Here is a 21,774-nt window from a genome sequence, read left to right as displayed (position 1 = left end):
GCTGAGCAAAGTGTCTCAGCATAGGCCCTCTTTTCCAAAAAGCCAGCTCATGCACCAAGAACAGGTCCTGGTCCCACTGCCTGGGGGCCTCCTAAACAATTCAAGCTCATCAACTGTCTCACTTATCCAGAGGGCCTGGTCCAGTTCCATGGGGACTCCTCAGCTATTGGTTCACAGTTCATGTGTTTCCGCTTGTTTAGCTATTTGTCTCTGTGCTTTTTCCAACCATGGTCACGATATCTCTTGCTCATATAATCCCTCCTCTCTCTCGTCAATTGGACTCCTCTTCCCAAATTACTGTGGCTTGTGTCAAGTTGACAAAACACTAGCCAGCTCCCTCTCCCTCTCCCTCTCTTTATCCCTCTCCTTCTCCCTGTCCCCTCCTCCTTTCTCTCTCTCCAGCCCTCTTTCCCTCCCTCTCTATATTCTTGTAGTACCATTGAAACTAGAGTGGGTCAGAGTGGCATAAACAAAATTCTGAAGAGACTAAATAGATAAGAGACAGACCTAGAGTTTGAGGACGGATGGATACCCTTATGTCAAGACCAGAGAAGGCAGCACTTAGTGTGCCATGAGCAGAGGGAGAGGAGAGGTGTCCTCTCCCAGAGTCTCCAAGTCTTCTGTGTCTGAAGACAGGCACGGTGACTCCTGCACACCTTGCCTCCAGCTGACACTGGTGGTGGTGGGTCAAACAGCGTGTGCTCAATCATCCTACTAATAAAGACCTAGCTCTGTGGGCGCAGCTCTGTCCTGAGGTTGCAAACATGGACAGGGAGGAAACGAAATTTGAACTAAAATAGTTTCAACAGTCCAACCTGTAGCCCACACGGGTCTTGACCTTGCAATGGTACTGCCTAAGCCCCAAGTAGCTGGGATTGTAAGGCGTGTGCCGCCAGGCCCAGCTTTTCTAAAGGAGCTCAGATTACCAAATATAGCCAAATGATACTTAAAACAAAATACATTTTATGCATTGAGGTTTTGTGGGAATCAACCCTTTATAAAAAATGGTTTCACAAGGAGACCTTTGCCAGCTTTTACTTCTTATCGTGGACTATGGAGATCCAGACCCTCTATAGTCCCCTCCCAGGGTCCGGGAAAAATCTACAACCAGCTGATAATTAATCTTTGATGAAAAGAAATGAATCTATGTACATGAAACTCCTTAGTTCATACACTTTATTCTGTGATGGTTCTCTCTCTACACAGCTTCTATTCTGATCTCATATCTAGCTCCTTTCTTGCCTGGTTTCTCTCTATATTTATCTACTGTTCCCTCTAGGTTCTATCTTAATTCCTTCATCTAGTTCTGCCCCTTCTAGGTTCTCATCCATCTAGTTCTTTCCCCTATCAGCTCCTCTCCCATCTCCTTCTCTCTCATCTTGTTCTTCCCCATCTGTCTCTTCCTCATTTTCCATCTCATTTCTCTAGTACTCTCTTCTGGCCCTTCAACCTAATTCTTCCTCATCTCAGTTTGTTCCTCTCAAGTTCTTACCCATCTAGTTCTTCCATTCTCTTTTCTCTTCTCCTTCCTCCACATTCCACCTAAGTCTCCCAGGGATCCAGTTATAAACCTAAGCAATAGCAAGCCCCTGGTACTAACCAAAATACTAACCAAACATGAGAGTCAGGGTCTCTAGAAAATTGATGAGTTGCTGAATCAAACTCGAAAATTTCCATCCTTGGAATTCCTCCCCTCCCCTCTCTCCTTCCCTCTCTCCCTCCCTCCCTCCTTCCCTCCCTCTCTCCTTCTCTCTCTCCCTCCCTCCCTCTCTCCTTCCACATACCCTCTCTTTTTTTGTTCAGTAGTAAGGAAGAAATTTAGGGTCTCCCACATGCCAGGCAAGCACTCTGCTGTTCAGTTATAGCTACAAACTCTTTAACCTTTTTTCTTTTTAACATAGTTTTCATTTTGTTTTAAGTGTATGAGTGTTTTGGTTGCACGTATGTAAATTAAAAAACATTATATACCAACTCCTAATGACTTATTGTTATACCCTTAGACTGCCATGTATCTCAAGCCTTATCAGAGAAATTTTTAGAGTCTACAGAATGGAACTAAATGTTTTTATATTATATTTTGTATTTTCATACATGTATATATTCCTTTTTTAAATCTCTCCTTTTCCTTCTCCTCTTTTTTTTTTCTACTTTTTAAGATATGGTGTCATGTAACTAGGCCTTTAATCCACTATATAGTCAAGGATGACCTCAAATTCTAGATCTGCTTGCCTTTACTTCCCAAGTTATGGAATGACAGGCGTGTGCCTCCAAGCTATGTTGGGCTTATTTATTAATTAATTAATTTTAACCCACTAAATCAAATTAGTGATACCCAAATATTCGTGGATGTAGAGACATCCACTGGAGCAACCTACCATGGGCCACACCTTTAAAGTAAACCCTCTCATGGAAGCCATCAATTGCCAGTCAATCCTAAGCTAGAAGTGGGACCTAGAGAGCCCTTACCCCATCCATATTGGATTTTTAAGTGGCTTGATCTTGTGCAGGACACCATAGTCTGTGATCTAACAGCCATGTCATGCCAAGCATTTCACAGAACTCCTCCAATCTTGTGGTTCTTACACTCTATCAACCCTTCTTCCATGATGATTCCTGAGCCTTGGGGCAGGGGATAGGTTGATATGGGTGTCCCATCTATGGCTGAACCCTCAAAGCTGCTTGTTCTCAGTGCTTTGCAGTTATGAGTGTCAACATTAACCACTGTGTACTGCAATGAGAAGCTTCTTTGACCAAGTTTGAGATCAGCACAAATGTATGGCCATAAACACAAATATTTAGAGGTGCTTTGAAAACATGTTCATTTAAAAAAAAAACAACAGGTTCCTCCCCTAGATCCTCTCACATCCCTAGCCATGGATTAGGGCTAGGGTTAGGGCTAGGGTTAGGATTATGCCTAGTTTCTAGCCACAGGTTTTGACCATGTCTACAATACCTGCCGTGTGTGTGTATGTGTGTGTGTGTGTGTGTGTGTGTGTGTGTGTGTGTGTGTGTGTGTGTGTGTGTTTTGTTTTGCAGCATTGGTTGAATCCATGAAGTCAGAACTTGGGCTCGCATGCCCATGTCTTGGTATGAGCTTAGCAGTTGTTATATGTGGTCTGAACTGTCTTCATCTCATTTTCCAAAATGATCAGCTCCCACCAAGCCCCATGGCTTCACCAGCTCTTGAAGTTTTTCTGTTTTTGTTTTAGCCAAATCACTTTTGGTAATGGCAACTTCTTGTGGTTTTACTTTGCATTCCTGTGACTAACTCATTGAGACCATATTTGCCATTTGGATATGTTTTCTATTTTTGAGAAATATTTCTCTTTTCCTCTTTTTTTTCCTAAATGAGGTATACTTCAGTTAAATGGGAAGAAATTTCTTTTCTTAGCAAGCGTATGAGTTCTGTGTCAAACCCATACATTATGAATGTCAACTCCCATCTGACAGTTTTTGTTCTTACTGGCACATTTTAAAGAAGAAAATTCTTGAGTCCTACTGTGGTCCAGTTCATCTTACTTTGTGTTCTATTTTAAACCCTGTGTGTGTGTGTGTGTGTGTGTGTGTGTGTGTGTGTGTGTGTGTGTGTGTGTGGTATATGATGTGGATTGCATATATGACAGAAAACATATTATAACTGTCTTTTTTTCTGGGTCTACTTCACTTTATTTAGTATAATAAACTCCAGACCCATCTATTTTCCTGAGAATGATGTTTCTCCTTTCTCATGTTTCTTTCCTCTTCATGGCTGAATACAGTTCCATTGTGTAAATACAACACATTTTTATTCACATATCTGTTGATGAGGAGTGGGTGCCCAGCTTTACCTGGCCAATCAGAATCCCCCATGGGACAGAAAGAAATGGCAAAAGTATGGCACCGTGCATTTCCAAATCCCAGTATCACAACTCTGGAGCCAAATGTAAGACTCCAGCCCTTAAGAAGTTCCTTGAGATCGTAGGAGCCAGATGGGTCAAGAAAACTCACAGATCTACTCACCAGGGCTCCTAGGGGCTCACAGAGACTAAACTGGCAACCAGGGACCTGCATGGGACTGACCTAGGCACTCTGCATATGTGTTACGTTGTGTAGCTTGGTCTTCTTGTGGGACTCCTAACATCGGGAGCAGGGGCTGTCTCTGACTCTGTTACTGGCTTTTGGGACCCTACTCCTCATACGGGGTCTCCTTGTCCAGGTGCTTAGTCTTACCGCAGCTTTAGTACCTTGTTTTGTTCACACTCTTAGGAGGTCTGCCCCTTTCCTAAACAGGAGCAGAGGAGGAATGGATTAGGGGGTGGGAACAGAGGGGGGTGGGGGGAGGGACTGAGAGGAAGGAAGAGAAATGGTGGCCAGGATGTAAAATAAATAAATGAATTTTATTTATTTCCTTAAAAAATAAGTTCCTTGAGGTCTCACCTGACACTGTCTTTTACGCTGTTATCCATTGAACATTTGTGTGCCTTCCCTCATCAAAACTTACATGTTAAAACTTAATCCCTTGGGGCCTTGAAAGAGGTTCAGTGGTTAGGCATGCTTGTTGCTCTGGCAAAAGACCCATGTTGGGCAGCCCACAACTTCCTGTACTCTTGCTCTGGATGGAACATCCTCTATTGATCTCCACAGGCATCTGTGCATACGTAGTGTAACACCACACACATACACACACACACACACACACACACACACACACACACACACACACACACACACACACATGGAGAGAGAAAGAGAGAGAAAAAATAAATTTGTTTAAAATAAATATTTCTAAACTTCCATTGCGGACACTAGAACACAGATATTAAAGGAAGGAGACTATATTGAATCCCCCACATGTAGTATCAGTTGGGACTTCTAACTTCGCAAACTGCAAGTCAGTAAATTTACAATAAATAAATTAAGTCAATAAATTATCCTGAACCACTGCATTCATGATAATTCACTCATGATTCAGTGAAGAATGAAGCCACCAGCTGGAGAATGGCATGGATGACTCTATTCAGATTTTACTAACAAGAATTGTACTCAAGCGAGAAGACGTAAGCACTTCGCCTGTTTTCTCTCTTCTTGTTGTGATAACATGCCTCTGCTGTGGAATAATCCTCTTGTACACTGTAAAGATTTGTTACTCTACACTGATAGGCCAGTATCCAGGCAGGAAGTATAGGTGGGGCAACCAAACTAAGAAAGATGGAAGGGGCTGGAGAGATGGCTCAGAGGTTAAGAGCACTGGCTGTTCTTCCAGAGGTCCTGAGTTCAATTCCCAGCAACCACATGGTGGCTCACAACCATCTATAATGAGATCTGGTGCCCTCTTCTGGCCTGTAGGCATACATGCAGACAGAACACTGTATACATAATAAATAAATCTTTAAAAAAAAATAAAAATAAAAAATAATTTAAAAAAAAGAAAGAAAGAAAGATGGGAAGGAGAAGGGTGGAGTCAGGACTCGCCAGCAGATGCAGTGGGAGCAGGAAATGAATGTCCCATGCTAAAACAGCTACCACCATGTGGCAAAGTATAAATAGAATTGTGGGTTAATTTAAGTGTAAGAGTTAGCTAGTAACAAGCCTGAGCTATCAGCCAAGCATTTATAAATAACATTAAGCCTCTGTGTTGTTTATTTGGGAGCAAGCAATTGGGACAGGAAACCGTCTGTTTACACATCTCAGCAAATGGAACTTAATAGAGACAGGATTTATTTTAGCTCACAGTTCAAGGTACAATCTATTATGGCAAGCAAGTCACAGTTGCAGGAGCTTGAGGCACCCGGTTACACTGCACCTTCAATCAGAAAGCAGAGCGTGATGAATGCTTGCTGCTGCTCAGCTCAGTCTCTGCTTGTACAGTCCAGGATCCCATCCAGGCAAAGGAGCCACCACAGTGGGTGGGGCTTCCCACCTCAATGAACAGAATCAAGGTAATTCCTCAAGCCATGTCCACAGGCCCCTCTCCTAGGTGATGATGCTAGAATCTCTCTAGTAGATAACACTAAACATTACAACCTTCATGTGGCCACTCAACACCATTTTTACTGCATGATGCACTTATAGTCATGAGAATAAATAAACAGTCCTGTGTTCTGTCTGTTCACCATGGTAGCATGCGTTACAGCTTCATGAACTTGCAAGAGCATTGGAGTTTCACCCACAGCTACCATGAATCATGGCTGTTCTGAGGATGCTAATACATGATTCAGAATGAAGGGGGATCACCAGGAACATCTAATATCCTTTCCTGACTGCTCCTGAGGTTTGGACTCTGAGTAAGCCATGGGCGTAGAGAAGAGCTACTGTTCCCTTTTCTGTTCACAGAGGAAGAACTTGCAGCTGGGGACCTGTGGTGTCCGAGAACTGCCACCACCAATAAGGCACCTTCTCCATGGTTAATATTGAGTCACATGGTCATAAGTGTCTCTGTATTGAGTGTAACTGAGGTTTTAGAAATGTGACTGTGAGGCCCTTCTTCTCCTAATCTAAAGAGCTCACAGAACTATGAGCTCCCTGCACCAACCAAGTGGACAAATGCATTTTCTGGTGATGCACACTCAGCTCAAACCATCGATTTAGGAGAAGTCCCTGGAAATGATCAGCATGTCTTCTGGAATTTTAGTTTCAGGGCCGTTCCCAGAGAAACCACAATCACACCAGCTCTTCCAACCACAGTGGGATCTCCATGTTAAAGACAGAAGCACAGATTCTGAGTGTTAGGGGAAGGATTTTCCTACGCCAGGTGTGCTGAACCAGAAACAGGCTTGAAGAGTAACAGGGCACAGTGCTCCCCCACCTCAGCCACAATCCACTCTTGGTTACACCTCCCAGATATGAATCCAGCCTTCCAGCTTACAGCACATAAACCTGGTAGTGTGAGAGCATTCGCCTGAGATTTGCCCTCCCTCTTCTCCCACAACCCTTCCTAAGTGCAGAAGCAGATGGTCCACATGCCCAGGGGCCAGTTCCCACCACAGGAAGACTCCAACTGGCATCTTTACTATGACTGCCTCTAGACACTGTATTTCTGAAATAACAGGTAAAGGTATCAGAAACGGTGCTCTGAGCAGCATGTGGCAAGGCAGTAGGCTGTGTTTTCCTCTGCCAATTTCTCAGAAGAACAGAAGCACCACTTCCTTTGAACTTCGCTCCTCTCACCTCTGACCTTACCTCACTGAGAAATTTCTCGTACAATGAGCAATGCCTGAAGTTTCACAAGCCCCACCTGCCAGACCAATGTCCACCACCAGACACCAAACTCAGATGGCTCATTTGACTCCGGTTTTTAAAAATAGATTTCAACAGAAGCTTGAGGTTCACGGGAAAACTGACCAGAAGTTGAACAGAGTTTCCGGTGTCCTCCCAGGCCTGCTCTGCTCCACCAAAGGGGTACACTTTGTGATAAAGCTACAGGGTCACACTGCTGTCGTTCGGGATCTGCAGTTCACATTGCGTTGTGTGCCCTGTGGATTGGGCAAATGTCCAAGACATGGGGCCACAATTACGGTTTGCTGCCCCCCAAAACATCTGTAACCCAGTTATTTCTCTCTGTGTTTCTCTCTCTCTCTCTCTCTCTCTCTCTCTCTCTCTCTCTCTCTCTCTCTCTCATGTGTGTGTTTCTGAAGATGGAACTTGTCTTAGTTACCTTTTCTCACGGCTGTGACAGAATACCTAACAAAGGCAATTAATGGAAGAAAGGAAGGAAGGGTTTATTGAAGGTCACAGCTCCAGGGTACAGGCCACCGTGGCAGAAAAGTCATAGCATTAGGAACATGGGGCAGTTAGTCACATATCTGCCAGTCAAGAGGCAGAGAGAGGTGAATGTTGGTACCTGCATTGCCTTCCCTTTTTCATTCAGTCCAGAGGACCACAGTCACCAACACAGTCTTCTCAGCTCTGCTAAATCCTTCTGGAAAGACCCTTAGAGCAGCAGTTCTCAACCTTCCCTTTAATGCAGGTTCTCTCATCGTGGTGACCCCCAACCATATTTTCTTGGCCATTTCATAACTGAAATTGTGCTACTGTTATAAATCACAATGCAAATATCTGATATGCAGAATGTCTGGTATGTGAATGTGACCCCTGTGAAAGGGTCATTTGACTCCTCCCACCAAAAAAAACGGTCAAGACCCACAGGTTGAGAACTGCTGCCTTTTAGACACACCCAGAGGTGTGATTTCGTGGTGTTACTAAATCCCACTAATTAACTATCACAGAACCCAAGGTTTCACACACGCTAGGCAAGCACTCTACTCTGACCTACAACCTCAACTGCTTGCTGCTGCCTCCATGAGTTTCGTCTTCTTCAGGACATCTTGCAGAGTTGAATCAGACCATATGTGCTCTTTTGAGACTGGCTTCTTTCACTTAGTAATGTACATTATTTTTCTCCAAATTCATGAGCAGGAGTGTGTGTGTGTGTGTGTGTGTGTGTGTGTGTGTGTGTGTGTGTGTGTGTGTTTGTGTGTGGTGTATGTGTGTGTGTTTGTGTGTGGTGTATGTGTATGTGTGTGTGTGTGTGTGTGTGTGTGTGTGTGTGTGTGGTGTGTGTGTGTGTGTGTGTGGTGTGTGATGAGTGTATGTTGTGTGGTGTATGTGTGTGTGTGTATGTATGTATAGGCACAGTTTCTCAATTTCCTTGGGCAGATAACAAGGATCCAGATTGCTTGGTCTTATAAAAATATGCTTGTCCACTGGGCCTAGCCCTGGGAGTCCAGTTGAAGAGAGAGAGGAGAGATTATATAAGCAAGGGGAGTCAAGATCATGATGGGGAAACCCACAGAGACAGCTGACCAGAGCTTGTGGGAGCTCACGGACTCTAGAGTGACAGCTAGGGAGCCTGCAAAGGACTGACCTAGGCCCTTGGCATGTGGGTGACAGTTGTGCAGCTTGGTCTGTTTGTGGGACCACTAGCAGTGGGACCAGGATCTGTCCCCTGGCACATGAGCTGGCTCCTTGGAACCTACTCCCTTTTGGTGGGATGCCCCGCTCAGCCTTGATATAAGTATAGTATGTAAAAAATATATATGCATGCCTCTGTCAGCCACAGAGTTTGGAGAAAAATAATGTACATTACTAAGTGAAAGAAGCCAGTCTCAAAAGAGCACATATGGTCTGATTCAACTCTGCAAGATGTCCTGAAGAAGACGAAACTCATGGAGGCAGCTGCACTGTGTCTGCAGCTGCCACACCACACTGACTCTCCACAGCCCATAACCACATTCCCACCACATCCTCCCCAGTGTGCACAGTTGCCACTACTCTGGATTTGACCATTCTCACAGATGTTCAGCGAAAACAAGGATCCAGATTGCTTGGTCTTATAAAAATATGCTTGTCCACTGGGCCTAGCCCTGGGAGTCCAGTTGAAGAGAGAGAGGAGAGATTTCTGAGACGTTCCAAGGGCTGCAACTCGGGAGGCAGGGGCAGGCAGATCTCTGTGAGTTCAAGGCCAGCCTGGTCTACAGAGAGACGTCCGGGACAGCCAGGAATGCACAGAGAAACCCTGGCTCCACAAACAACAAGCAAACAAACAAAAAGGCTGCAGAACACTGGCTGCAAAGTCAGACTTTAGGATAAGTTCCTCCTCTGGTTCAGTCTCCCACAGCTTCAGTGACTTGAACAAGTCACTTCCCCTTGCAGACTTGCTTACATATGAGAATCTCCTTTCTTGGAAACCAACCAGCCAAGATTCACTGGTTGCCCATCCCAAGCCCAGTGCCTGAAGTTAAGGACTCCCTTGAAGGTCTGTGCAGCAGGAGCTTTCAGTGTATCTTGTTCACATCTTGGTGGATCAGGAAACTGGGATCCTGGCTGGCAATGAGACCAGGCTATCCTCTTCAAAGGCCCACCTCCAGTGGCCTATGTCCTCCAACTAGACACTGTGTCCCAAAGGTTTCATAAACCACCCAGTGGATACCAAGTGCTCAAAACCTGAGCTCATGGGGGTCCACAGCAAACATGCTGCTCTAACTCTCCACAAACAACCTAACCTTAACCTTGACCCTTTCCTCTATGGGAACTTAGCAACCCGAAGCTCTAAGTATCACCAAAGGAAGACATTCCCAAGCTCCTCCCATAAACCAGCACAAATCTCCACAAAGCTAATGGTAGTCACTCTACCATAAAGAATGTGAACCCGGTGGTGGTGGCGGTGGCGGTGGTAGCGGCGGTAGCGGCGGCGGCGGCGGCGGGCGAGGCACAGGCAGGTAGATCTCTGTGAGTTCAAGGCCAGCTTGGACTACAGAGTGAGTTCCAGGAAGGCGCCAAAACTACACAGAGAAACCCTGTTTCAAAAAACCAAAAAAAAAAAAAAAAAAAAAAAAGAGCGTGAGCTGTATGTAAGGGTGTTGCCTTCTCAATGCCCTGGCTCTGGACTTTAACACAGAAAATTTTCTACATGGGACAATTTATTTTCTTATCTGTTCTAGTTCCATTTCTGTTGCAATGATAAATTACCCAAACAAAAAGCAAATTTTGGGAGAAAGTATTTAATTTTAGGCCACAGTTCCAGGTTACAGTCCACCACAGCCCAGAATTTACTGTGGCATGAGCTTGAAGCATCTAGTCACATCATATCTATATTCCAGAACAGGGAGAAATAAATATGTGAGTGTTTGTTTGTTTGTTTGTTTGTGCTGTTTGATTTCCCCACTCTTACTCACTTTGGGAGCCCCTGGTTAAGGAATGGTGCCACCCACTGTTGGCTGAATCTTCACACATCATTAACTTAAGACGACCCCCACCCAATACCTGCCCATAGGCCAGCCCAATGTAGAAAATTCCTCAGTGATAGTCTCTTCCCAGGTGATTATAGGTTGTGTCTAGTTAATAACTAAAACTATTACACCCTCTCGGGGATATAAAAGTAGGACCTGAGACTGGGCAACTGTTGGGTGTGTCCAACTCAAAGACATCAGCTGTCACCATGACAAAATCCTAAATTGTCTGCGTTATGGAAAATGATGGATGACTTTGGCATTGTTCTGGACTCTAATGATGTCTTAATCCTTGGTTTGAAATGTTCTTCTCAAAGTTAGAGCAACGGCTTCATGGCTAAGAGAGCTTACAGCTCTAGCAGAGAGAAGATCAAAATTCAAATTCCAGTGCCCATGTCTGGTGACTCACAGCTGCTTGGAACTCTAGTTCCTGGGGATCTGATGCACTCTTCTGGCCTTGTCAGATACATAAAAACAAGTATTTTCCCCATCTAGACAAAACCCATGGGATCCAGAAGGTGGCCAAGAGAGTTAATCTGGAGAGGGGTTGTAACCTAATGTCCCAAATACAAGTCTCAACTCCAAAATCATTTCCAAAGTTACGGCATCAGCCTCTCCTTCTCTAACACGACCTCTCCTAACATGGGCCAACTGAAAATAGACCTTCACAATTTATTGTAAAGACTTGCCCTTCTGTTCTCGGGCTACATGGATTCAGCCCTTGAAAAGGAATTCAGACTTTAAATGTTGGATATTTCACTCAAAAACCTGGACTTGATTTGGCTTTTCAGCATTTGGTTCTAGCTAGGGTCAGGGAAACAGGAAGCCTGGATAGATACTGCCCTTCTGTCCCTCTCTCTTCTCCCCGTGAATCAGGGCAGTCCCACATCGTGGATGCAAGCAGGGCTTGGATCTAGGGGCCTGTCTTCCCTGTACCCAAAACTCAAACAGGAAGTAAGCACAGTAGGCATTGTGCTGTGTCCCTGGCCTCACCCTGGCCAACAGATGGCTATGGCCATCAGAGAGGTTCCATCATAACTACCTGTGGTTTTCTTATCAGGGATTTCCTCTTTCCTCAAGTGTGTGAGTTGGTTCCTTTTTCTCTTCACTGGAGCCTAACAGAGAACTGTTCTCTTAAAATATTTTTGTGCCTGCCCATGTCCTCTATGAACAACATCTCTGATCCAGTATCAGGTTTACACTAGTTATGTTGACCCTGACCTGCCAAGAGAGATTCTAGTTGCTGAATTTGAAGTAGGGTTGAATTTGAGCATGGCATCACTGTGCCAGGCATGCCTAAATAAAATAGGGAAGCATAAGTAAAAAAAAAAAAAGTTTCACCTTTTCATGAAACCTTGTGCAATTGTTTTCATTTTCTGATCAACTGGTACATTTTCACAGTACATGACACTTAAGATACACAAGTCAATGAAATGCATAGTCTGAGAAAGATACACATCAAACTTCCTCAGAAATTATGTAACTTGAAGTAGTATTAGACACTTTAAAGATGAACTAGCCTGGAGCTGGAAAGGATAGCTAAGTGATAAAGAATGCATACTATTCTTGCAGAGAACCCACGTTCAGGATTCCCACATCTACATCAGGAGGCTACAACTACTTTTAACTCTAACTCCAAGTGACATGATGCCATTTTCTGGCCTCCACAGATACCTATAGGTACATGCACTAGCACACACACACAGTTAAAAATAAACAAGCTTAAGTAAACAAGCTAAAGAAAGGTGGGCTTTGTTATTCCTTGGTGTTGTGAGGTTGCCATGTGGGAGATCCAGGCTGGCATCTGGAGTTCTTCCTAGGGTAGCTCAGGTACCCGGGTCTCCTCCAGCTTCACTTCACCATGGCCTTGAACTTGAGAAAGAATTCTCTTTTTTTCATTTTATTTTTTTTTTACATCCTGACTACAGTTTCTCCTCCTTCCTCTCATCCCAGCCCTGCCCCATATGTCCATTTTTGTCTTTATCTTTATGTTTTATTTCTTATTCAATTTTTATAGGAATGAGTTTAACCATGACATTTTCACACATGTATGTCCTTGTACTTTGTTCATTTCCCCCACCCCCATTACTCTCTTTTATCTACTTCCCCTTCCTCTGGCCCCTTTATCCCAAATACTCCCCATTCAGCTTTCACTTGAGAAAACAGATATAGAAATAGATACATATAAAATATGATTAATGTGTGATATTTGTTTGTCTGAGTCTGTCTTAATTCCCATAACACAATGGTCTCTAGTTCCATTCATTTTCCTGACAATGGCATAATTTTGTTCTTCTTTATCCCACTTTATGTATGTATAGTATTTTCTTTATCCATTCATCTGTTGATGGACATCTAGCCTTGTTGCGTAATTTGGCTGTTGGAAATAGTGCCATAGTAAGCAGAAATGTGAAGGGATTTCTGTAGTATGCAGACTTTAATTTCTTTGTGCATATAGCTAGGATTAATATAGCTGGATCACATAGTAATTTTTTTTAATAAATAGTAATTTATTTTTGGTTTTTAAGGGACCTCCATACTGATTTCCACAGTGACTTCACCAGTCTGTATTCCCACTGTGGTGTATAGGGTTCCTTTTCCTGTGCACCCACGCCAGTACCCCTCTCTTAGAAACTGCATGCCTCACTTCTGCTCACACTCCAGTGGTGAGAATCAGCCAAGAGTTCACACCTGGGTGTGAGGTGGGAGTACAGCTCCCCTTGTGGAAGCTGCCTGCAGGATGACATAACACAGTGTTAGGGACTGAAGGCTGTCCTAGAGGCATTCAGTGAGCCAGGGCAGGAGGGTGGGGGAGATGTACCCTGATGGAGGAGAAATCCTGTGGTCCATGAAAGAAAAAAGAAAAAGAAAAAAAAAACTTGGTCTCAAGGCAGATGTCAGGAAGATCTTGATGCTGGTGCAGAGATGTAGAGTTTGTGAAATGGTGAGCTGGCCCCGTGGGAAGCAAGACAGAAGGCTGAGGACACTGAGGCGGCTCAGCCATGGCCAAGAGTTAAGACAATAGCTCTATTCAGTCTGAGAATGGAGTCAATTCCAAATGGAAAGTGATAACTGAGTGGGATGACCTAAAAGGCTAAAAGAAGATTTAGGATTTCGTTTCTCTTAATTTTAATAATAATTTTAATTTCTTTTCTTTTGATAATTGTTTTGAATAGTTTCAGATATCTAGATAAGTAATTTTGGCCATTTTTACCCCTTCTCATTCTCTGCTTCTCCCACTGAAGCCCTTTTTCTCATGTCCCCTTTCTACTCCAATGTCTTCCTTGTGTGTGGCCCAGTGAATTTAATTAGGATTGCTTGCCACAGTGCCGGGAAGGGGTTCGAATTTAATGGAGCAAGGGAACCATATCAGTGGTTACACTGCTGAAGAATTTAGAACTCCCTCTCCCAACAACTGTTAATTGCCCATAGCACCTAAAGTACTATGAAGCTCATCTCCCATCTGCGATGAAACAGTGATGGGCCCAATCTGGTACAGGTCTTGTGGAGATAAGCACAGCTGCAGTGCATGCTCACAGGCAAAGACCACACCCAGATGACTTTCTTTTAAAGAGCATCTCCCTATCCTCTGATTCCTGTATCCTTTTGACATCCTATCCTCTGACTCCTGTATCCTTTTGACATCCTATCCTCTGACTCCTGAATCCTTTTGGCATCCTGTCCTCTGACTCCTGTATCCTTTTGACACCCTATCCTCTGACTCCTGAATCCTTTTGACATCCTATCCTCTGACTCCTGAATCCTTTTGACATCCTATCCTCTGACTCCTGTGTCCTTTTGACATTCTATCCTCTGACTCCTGTGTCCTTTTGGCCCCCTCTTCTATGGTGTTCTTTTATTTTTTATTATTTATTTCTCTATATCTTCATTTTTATCTATATCTTTGCCTGCATTTATGTGTGTATCACATACACACAGTGCCTGCAGAGGCCAGAAAAGGGCGTCAGGTCCCCTGGAATTAGAGCGAGAGGGGGTCCTTGCCTTCCAGCACTGTATTCAGGTACCTGAATTGAGATGATGACTGTGGAAATATAAACAAACACACACAGTTGTGCCTGAGGAAGCAGGCTGGTAGGAGTTTGGCTCCCAGAAATTTTTGTTTTTGTTAGATAAAATGGATTTGTTTACAGTTTTAGTCAGAACTGAGAGGAGAAAACAAATATCTATTTCTCTCCATCTTACCCTCAACAGTGCTTCAGCTTATAGAGAAGATTAAACAAGAAGCCAGTGGGTGATGGCCCCGGGGTGGAGGCCCAAAAAGCTGAGTTCCATATTCAGATCCCACAGTGGAAGGAAAGAACCAACTCCTAAGAGTCAGCCTCTGACTTCCATGTGTGCACCACGGCACATGCCCACCCTACTTAGTTACACATCCGTCATGCACATTAATAATGAGTATTTTTTAAATATTAAACAAAGTCCTCCAAATATGCATATGCAAATTTCACCAAAAATTTCTTTCCTAGAGGACAATTCCCCACATAGCTCTCTCCCCTCACACAGCCCCCCTCCACAGCTCCCCCCTCACACAACCCCCCCACACCTCCTCCTCTGGCATTTAGGGGTTCAGACTATTCTGATTCCACAGCCCATAATTTCTTAGAGAATTCTGCGTTTTTAGGTTAATAATACAAACTACCTTTTTTCTCTTTTTCTTTTTCTTTTCTTTTCTTTTTTTTTTTTTTTTTTTTTTGTTTCTTGAAACAAGGTTTCTCTGTGTAGCTTTGGAGCTTGTCCTGGAACTCGCTTTGTAGACCAGGCTGGCCTCGAACTCACAGAGATCCACCTGCCTCTGCCTCCCGAGTGCTGGAATTAAAGGTGTGCACCACCACCACCCGACTTTCTTTTCTTTTTCTTGAGACAGGGTCTCACTACATAGCTGTTAATCCCAGAGATGCAAGGAGAAAGATCATTGACTCAGAAGTATAACCAGATCAAAGCAAGCTTTATTCTGTGCACACCAGAGCTGGTCCAGTGGCTGTCTCCCCCTAAAATGGAGTTCAAGAGATCAGCTGGAGAAAATTTCTCAAGCCCCTTTTATAGAGCAAAGCCATGGGATGGGAGATTTTGTAAGCAAGCCTGATTACAGAAGTGAGACCAGGCCTTTAAGGAAACCTTCCTGTAACATTTATTACAGAATAGTCTATGATTACAGGGGTAGGCTGCAGCCCAACTCCAAGAAACATTAAGTTTTACAGTAAACAGAAACCTGACTGAGCTAGAATATCAAAATGGCTCCTGACTGCAAAATGGAGTTGGGCAGGTTTCATAGACTATGTAGTTCTGGCTGTCCTGGAACTCATTCTGTAGACCAGGCTGGCCTTGACTCCTTTCAGATCTGGTCTCTGTCTTGAGGGATTTGTAGGTTTTGTGTCATTTACTGCTGTACTGATGTGAAAATCCATGAAACATGCCTGTGTTCAAAAGAATACTCTAACTGGAAAAGAAGAAGCAGAAATCAGCCGGGCGGTGGTGGCTCACGCCCTTAATCCCAGCACTTGGGAGGCAGAGGCAGGCGGATCTCAGTAAGTTCGAGGCCAGGCTGGTCAACAAAGTGAGTTCAAAGACAGCCAGGGCTACGCAGAGATACCCTGTTGAAGAAGAAGGAGGAGGAGGAGGAGGAGGAGAAGACTCCAGTTGGTGTCAAGTAACCGTGTGAGTTACTTTTGAGGGCTTAATATAAGTGACTGCGTGTTTGTTTGTTTTAAGACTGGCTCTCCTGGGGACTCAGGCGGGCCTAGAACTTGCTATGTAGCCAAGGAAAGGAACTTCCGATCTTCCTGCCTCCGCCACCTCCTGAGTTTTTAACAGGTGTTCACCACCACTTTCACACCAAGCAGTAGCAGAGCTACAAACGAAGTCTTCCCTCGTGCATTCTAAGTGAGCACTCTTCCGACTGAGCTACATCCCCAGGCCCAATTCTCCATTCTCCGTTGGGGAGGGGAGTGTCTTTTGTTTGAGATAATGTTTTGGCTACGCAGTTCAGGCTGGCTTCAAACTCATAACTCTCTGATTCTGTGTACCATTGTGTTCATTATCAATTCATTTTGATCCTGACTCCTTCACCCCTTATCTATAAAGACAATGCTAACTGTCCTGTGGTTTGTTCTTAACTGTCCTAAAACACAGTCAAGATTGAGTTAAACTAAGCTTTTTACTGTCGAAAATGAAATGGAGAGACGGCCTGTCAGGTAAGAACACTGGCTGTTCTTCGAGAGAATCGGGATTTGATTCTCATCATCTACAAGGTGACTTACAACCATCTGTAACTCCAGTTCTAGGGGGTCCAACACCCTCTTTTGACTTTCAAGGGCACCAGGCACATATGTGGTACATAGACATAGAGACAAGCAAAATACTCATACACATAAAAAAAATTTTTTTTTAATGGATAGAGGTGCGGCTTGGTGATAAATCAAGTTGCCTGAACATGTTCTAGCATATGGACTTGGTCCCCAACATTGAAAAAACAGGGAAAAAGAACTAAGAAGACAGAACATCTGTTTGTACCTCGGAGCCTCTCCAAGACAGGGAGAACAAGAGTTTCCAATTTTAGAACAAGGAAGGAAGCTCAGAGAGAAGTTCATACTTGGGGTGAGTATACAATGGCTGTAGGGTTTGCTGATTCTGAAAATAAAAGTAACAGACAAGAGACAAAGAGCAGACAAGGGATGAGATCTAGAGGGTCAGCAAGGGAACAGAAGGCAGAAAACTAGATAGGTGGAAACTTCAGAGGTGAACAATGTAGTTACTGAAACCATGTGACGTCGCCAGCAGATGAGGTCCACAGCAAGCTGGGCTCAGATGGGTGGAAAGGACTAGTTGAAACAGAAGAAGGGTCTATCCTTCACTTTGGCTTTAGAGGGGGAAACAAAAGACACTGCTCAAACTGAGGCATAAAAATAAAATGAAGAAATCAGGCCAGTTACATGTGTGATTCCATCACGTAGGTTGCAGAGGAAGAAGGATCAAGAGTTGGGCATCCTGGTTTACGTCTTTAGAAAAAATAACAACAACTGGGGACTGGAGAGATGGCTCTGTGGGTAAGAACAGTTGCTGCTTAGAGGATCCAGGTTCAATTCCCAGCATCCATACAGAGAATACAACCATCTATAACTCAAGTTAGAGGTGATCCAGTGACCTCTGCCAGCCTCCATGGGAACTAGGCATGCATGTAGTGTGGAAACTTACATGCAGGCAAAACACCCATGCACAAACAATTTTTAATGGAGCTGGAGAGATGGCTCGGCAGCTAAGATTACATACAGGGCATCTGGAGTTTGGTTCCCTACACCCACATCAGGTAACTCAGAATCTACTGTAACTGCAATCTCAGGGAATTCAGTGGCCCCTTCTGAACTCCATGGGCACCTGAACATACATACACTCAGGCTCAGGAACACAAACACACACACACACACACACACAAAACAGTTTTAATTTACAAAGATAGTATCAAATATGCAGATATGGTGGTGTTTTACATGTATATAAATGGAGAGAGGATGAGAAGGAGCGACAGAGAGAATGTGGAAATGAGGCAGGCACACTCCTAAACTTCTCCCCCTATGGTCCTTCCTGTGTCAGATAATGAGAATTCCAATCTTCTAGTCTTGCAGTCTAAAATAAAATATAGCACTATTCTCCTCAACTTCCTTTCCCTCATACTTCAGCAGATTATGTGGGTTTCCCGCTCACAGTTCTCCAAAGCTGGCACACATCTCATACCCCCCACCCTCTCCTATCACCTACAACATTGCAAGGACTCCCCCTGGTTTCTCCTGAAATATTACCTTTAATCTGTCCTGGACACGGCATCATAATTAGTCCCTTAAAAGCCTGTCAGTTCTCCTGAGAGTTGGGGGCATCCTGGCAGACAGGGTGGCAGATGTAGTAGCCGTGAGGTGCCAGGAACGGCACCCACGCACTGTGCCAGCCTAGTTCGTCAAAGGGTGTGTGCTCATCCAGATGAGAGAGGGTCATGTGCCAACTTTGTGTCTGTTGTTCTTGGAAATCATTCCCTTGAGAGCAAGCCTTTGTCGGGCGCTGGAAGGAGGGCCTGGGAAGGTGGCTCAGTGGGTAAATGTTCCTGAGCAAACGTGACAGCCTGAGTTCGATCCCTAACACCAACAAAAAGCCAGATGTGGTCGCTCATGTCTGCAGTCCCAGCACTTTTACCTTGAGACGAGCTGCAGGGAAGATGGGGAAATCATTCAGAAGCAAGGAAACAGCAAGGGAGAGCTAGAAGGAGAGGGCCAACTCATGAAAGTTTTCTTCTGACCTCCATGCGTGTGCCATGGCATACACATAGCACACTTGTGCACACACACACACACACACACACACACACACACACACACACACACACTAAATTGTCAAGGCCTCACCCCTAGCCGAGGAGTCATTGGCAATGGATGGTTTCTTGGAGAAGTAGAATTATTTTTCTGTGGAGGAATGATGACTGGTAGTCATCAGCCTCAGTGGATGACTTACCACACATGCACATATGGGCAGCCACCACTTGAACTTAGTGATTTAAAACAAACAAATAACTAAATACAAAACAAAATGAGAAAAGAAGACATACAACTTGAATGGAAGTGTGTTGGGGGAAGTCATGGGGAGAGTTGGGTGGAGGGAGTGGGGAATGGATATGATCAAGATACGTTGTTTACATGTATGAAACTTTCAAAGAGTAAATAATTAGTATTAAAAATGTGTGTAGGGCTAGGTGTGGAGGAGCATCCCTTTAATCCAAGCACTCAGGAGGTGGAGGCAGAGGGGGTCTCTGTGATTTCAGGGTCAGGCCTGGCCTGCATAGTGAGTTTCAAGACAGCCAGGGTTGCATAAAGAGACAATATCTCAAAACATAAATAAACAAAGAAAGGAAGGAAGGAAGAGAGAGAAAGAGAGAAAAAGAAGGCCGGGCGGTGGTGGCGCACGCCTTTAATCCCAGCACTCGGGAGGCAGAGGCAGGCGGATCTCTGTGAGTTCGAGGCCAGCCTGGTCTCCAAAGCGAGTACCAGGAAAGGCGCAAAGCTACACAGAGAAACCCTGTCTCGAAAAACCAAAAAAAAAAAAAAAAAAAAAAAAAAAAAAAAAAAAAAAAAAAAAAAAAGAGAGAAAAAGAAAGAGAGAGAGAAAGAAGAGAGAAAGAGAGAGGGAGAGAGAGAGGGAGGGAGGGAGGGAGAGAGAGAGAGAGAGAGAGAGAGGTGTAACTAGATGTTGCAGCATATGTCAGTATGTCAGTCAATACTGCTGTCAAGTTATGTACTATTGCAAGCATCCCTCTGATACTTATTTTCTTTAAAACCATGGGGGAAAGATACGGACAATCTGACTCTCTGATTGACAACTGTGGAGTCAAACAGACGATCCTTCTGCCAGCACAAACTTCTCTGAATACTCGGCAGAGCCTTAAGGAAGCTGCACAACAGTTTCTGCTGCCTGCCGTCAGCACACAACTCTGGCTCCTGGAGGGGCAGCCCCAGTCATAACTGTTTGGAGAGTCTGCAGTGGACTGTCTCTCCAACCATTTCCAAACCCAGGTCGATGGACGAACACGTCTCCTGGGGGTCCAGCCAAGAGAATATCGTGATCAGCGCGAAAGGTCACTGCTGTAATTGTTATGAATACTGTTGGGGGTATCCGCCAGCGAAGATGATTGCGACATGGGTTTAAGTCACTAGAAAGCAGTGGCCAGCCTGCAGCTGCACTGGGTGCTCTGGAGCCCCGTGTAGCCCCGAGTCTTTCTCAGGGTGAGCTCTCATGCACAAAGACCGTATCCTAGCCTGACGTATGTCAGTTAACAAGGACATTTAGCCAGAGACGGAACTACAGAAGTGAAAAAGTGAAGCTGGTACATCTAGAGACTCTCGCAGAACTATGGGTTTTGTCTTCATTTTGGCAGGTGGTGCTGTCTGTGTGCTGAGTTTTACGGCCTGAATGGTACTTCCATGAGGGAATCAGTTGTGCTAAGGTCTAGGGGCCTGTCACAAATTACAGTTGATACAGATACAGATATCACATGTTTACAAAAGTTGGTAAGTTTAGAAAAGTAATACTTTTTAACTATTTACGTTGTATATAGCTAAAGTATACAACATGAAAACCTTTTAAAACAAATTTCATGCCAGGTAGTGATGGTGGTGCACACCTTTAATCCCAGCACTTGAGAGGCAGAGGCAGGCATATCTGAGTTCAAGACCAGTCTGGTCTACAGAGTGAGTTCTGGAACAGCCAGGGCCACACAGAGAAACCCTGTCTCAATAAAACTAAAATAAATAAATAAATTTTGTATAAAGATAAATACAAGAAGATATCTTTTTTTTTTTTCGAGACAGGGTTTCCTCTGTGTAGCTTTGCACTTTTCCTGGAGCTCACTTGGTAGCCCAGGCTGGCCTCGAACTCACAGAGATCCGCCTGCCTCTGCCTCCCGAGTGCTGGGATTAAAGGCGTGCGCCACCACCGCCCGGCTATAAGAAGATATCTTTAAAAATATATACCATAAAGTGGTTACTCTAGTGGCAGAAACTACCACACCCATCTTCCTACATAGTAACCCATTCCCCCAGGGAAATAGCAATTATCCACTCACATATCAAAGCTCATGATACAACATACCGCTATTAACTCCAGTCCTCATGTTATGCATTAGATCTTTCACTGCTAGCAAATGTACCTTTAGACTGCACTCAGTGATGGAGCACTTGACCAGCATGCATGAGGTTCAATGCCCAGGTGAGACAAAAGAAACTTTTCAGCTTCTTCATATCTGTCCTGTTTCCACTGGAGAAGCAGAGGATCGTGGGAGACAGAAGGTCCAGTTAAAAGTCACCAGGCTGAGGCACCCGGACCACCCACTTTCCCGTTGCAAACGCTTAATCTGTGTCTTGGGCTCCCTCTTGTGGCTATAGTGGGGAAAAAATCCTCTAAAGTAGGTGTGGCGTGTCCCATCAAACCTCGTCCCTCCCCGCCCGCCCCGCCCACCCCGCCCACCCCGCCCTCCGCCCCAGTCCGTCCTGTAGCCCTCAGGTTCGAACAATAC

At 44.5% G+C, this 21,774-nt stretch overlaps 1 protein-coding gene across 2 annotated transcripts in view; it reads right to left on the bottom strand.

The window, feature by feature from the left end:
• Lair1 (leukocyte associated immunoglobulin like receptor 1) overlaps nucleotides 1-21,523 on the bottom strand; it is a 37,559-nt gene extending 16,036 nt beyond the window's left edge. The window contains exon 1 of one of the 2 annotated variants that reach the window (XM_052713304.1): nucleotides 21,409-21,523. The gene's annotated coding sequence lies outside the window, so the exon portion shown is untranslated. The remainder of the gene's footprint in view (nucleotides 1-21,408) is intronic. The other variant, XM_052713303.1, reaches the window with a different exon arrangement.
• Nucleotides 21,524-21,774: the final 251 nt, after the last annotated feature.

Source organism: Peromyscus californicus, unplaced genomic scaffold (assembly GCF_007827085.1).
Source record: "Peromyscus californicus insignis strain IS unplaced genomic scaffold, ASM782708v3 Scaffold_4__1_contigs__length_199733344, whole genome shotgun sequence".
NCBI lineage: Eukaryota > Metazoa > Chordata > Mammalia > Rodentia > Cricetidae > Peromyscus > Peromyscus californicus.
The sequence above is the reverse complement of the archived record's forward strand: the minus strand, read 5'-3'. Positions and strand labels throughout refer to the sequence as shown.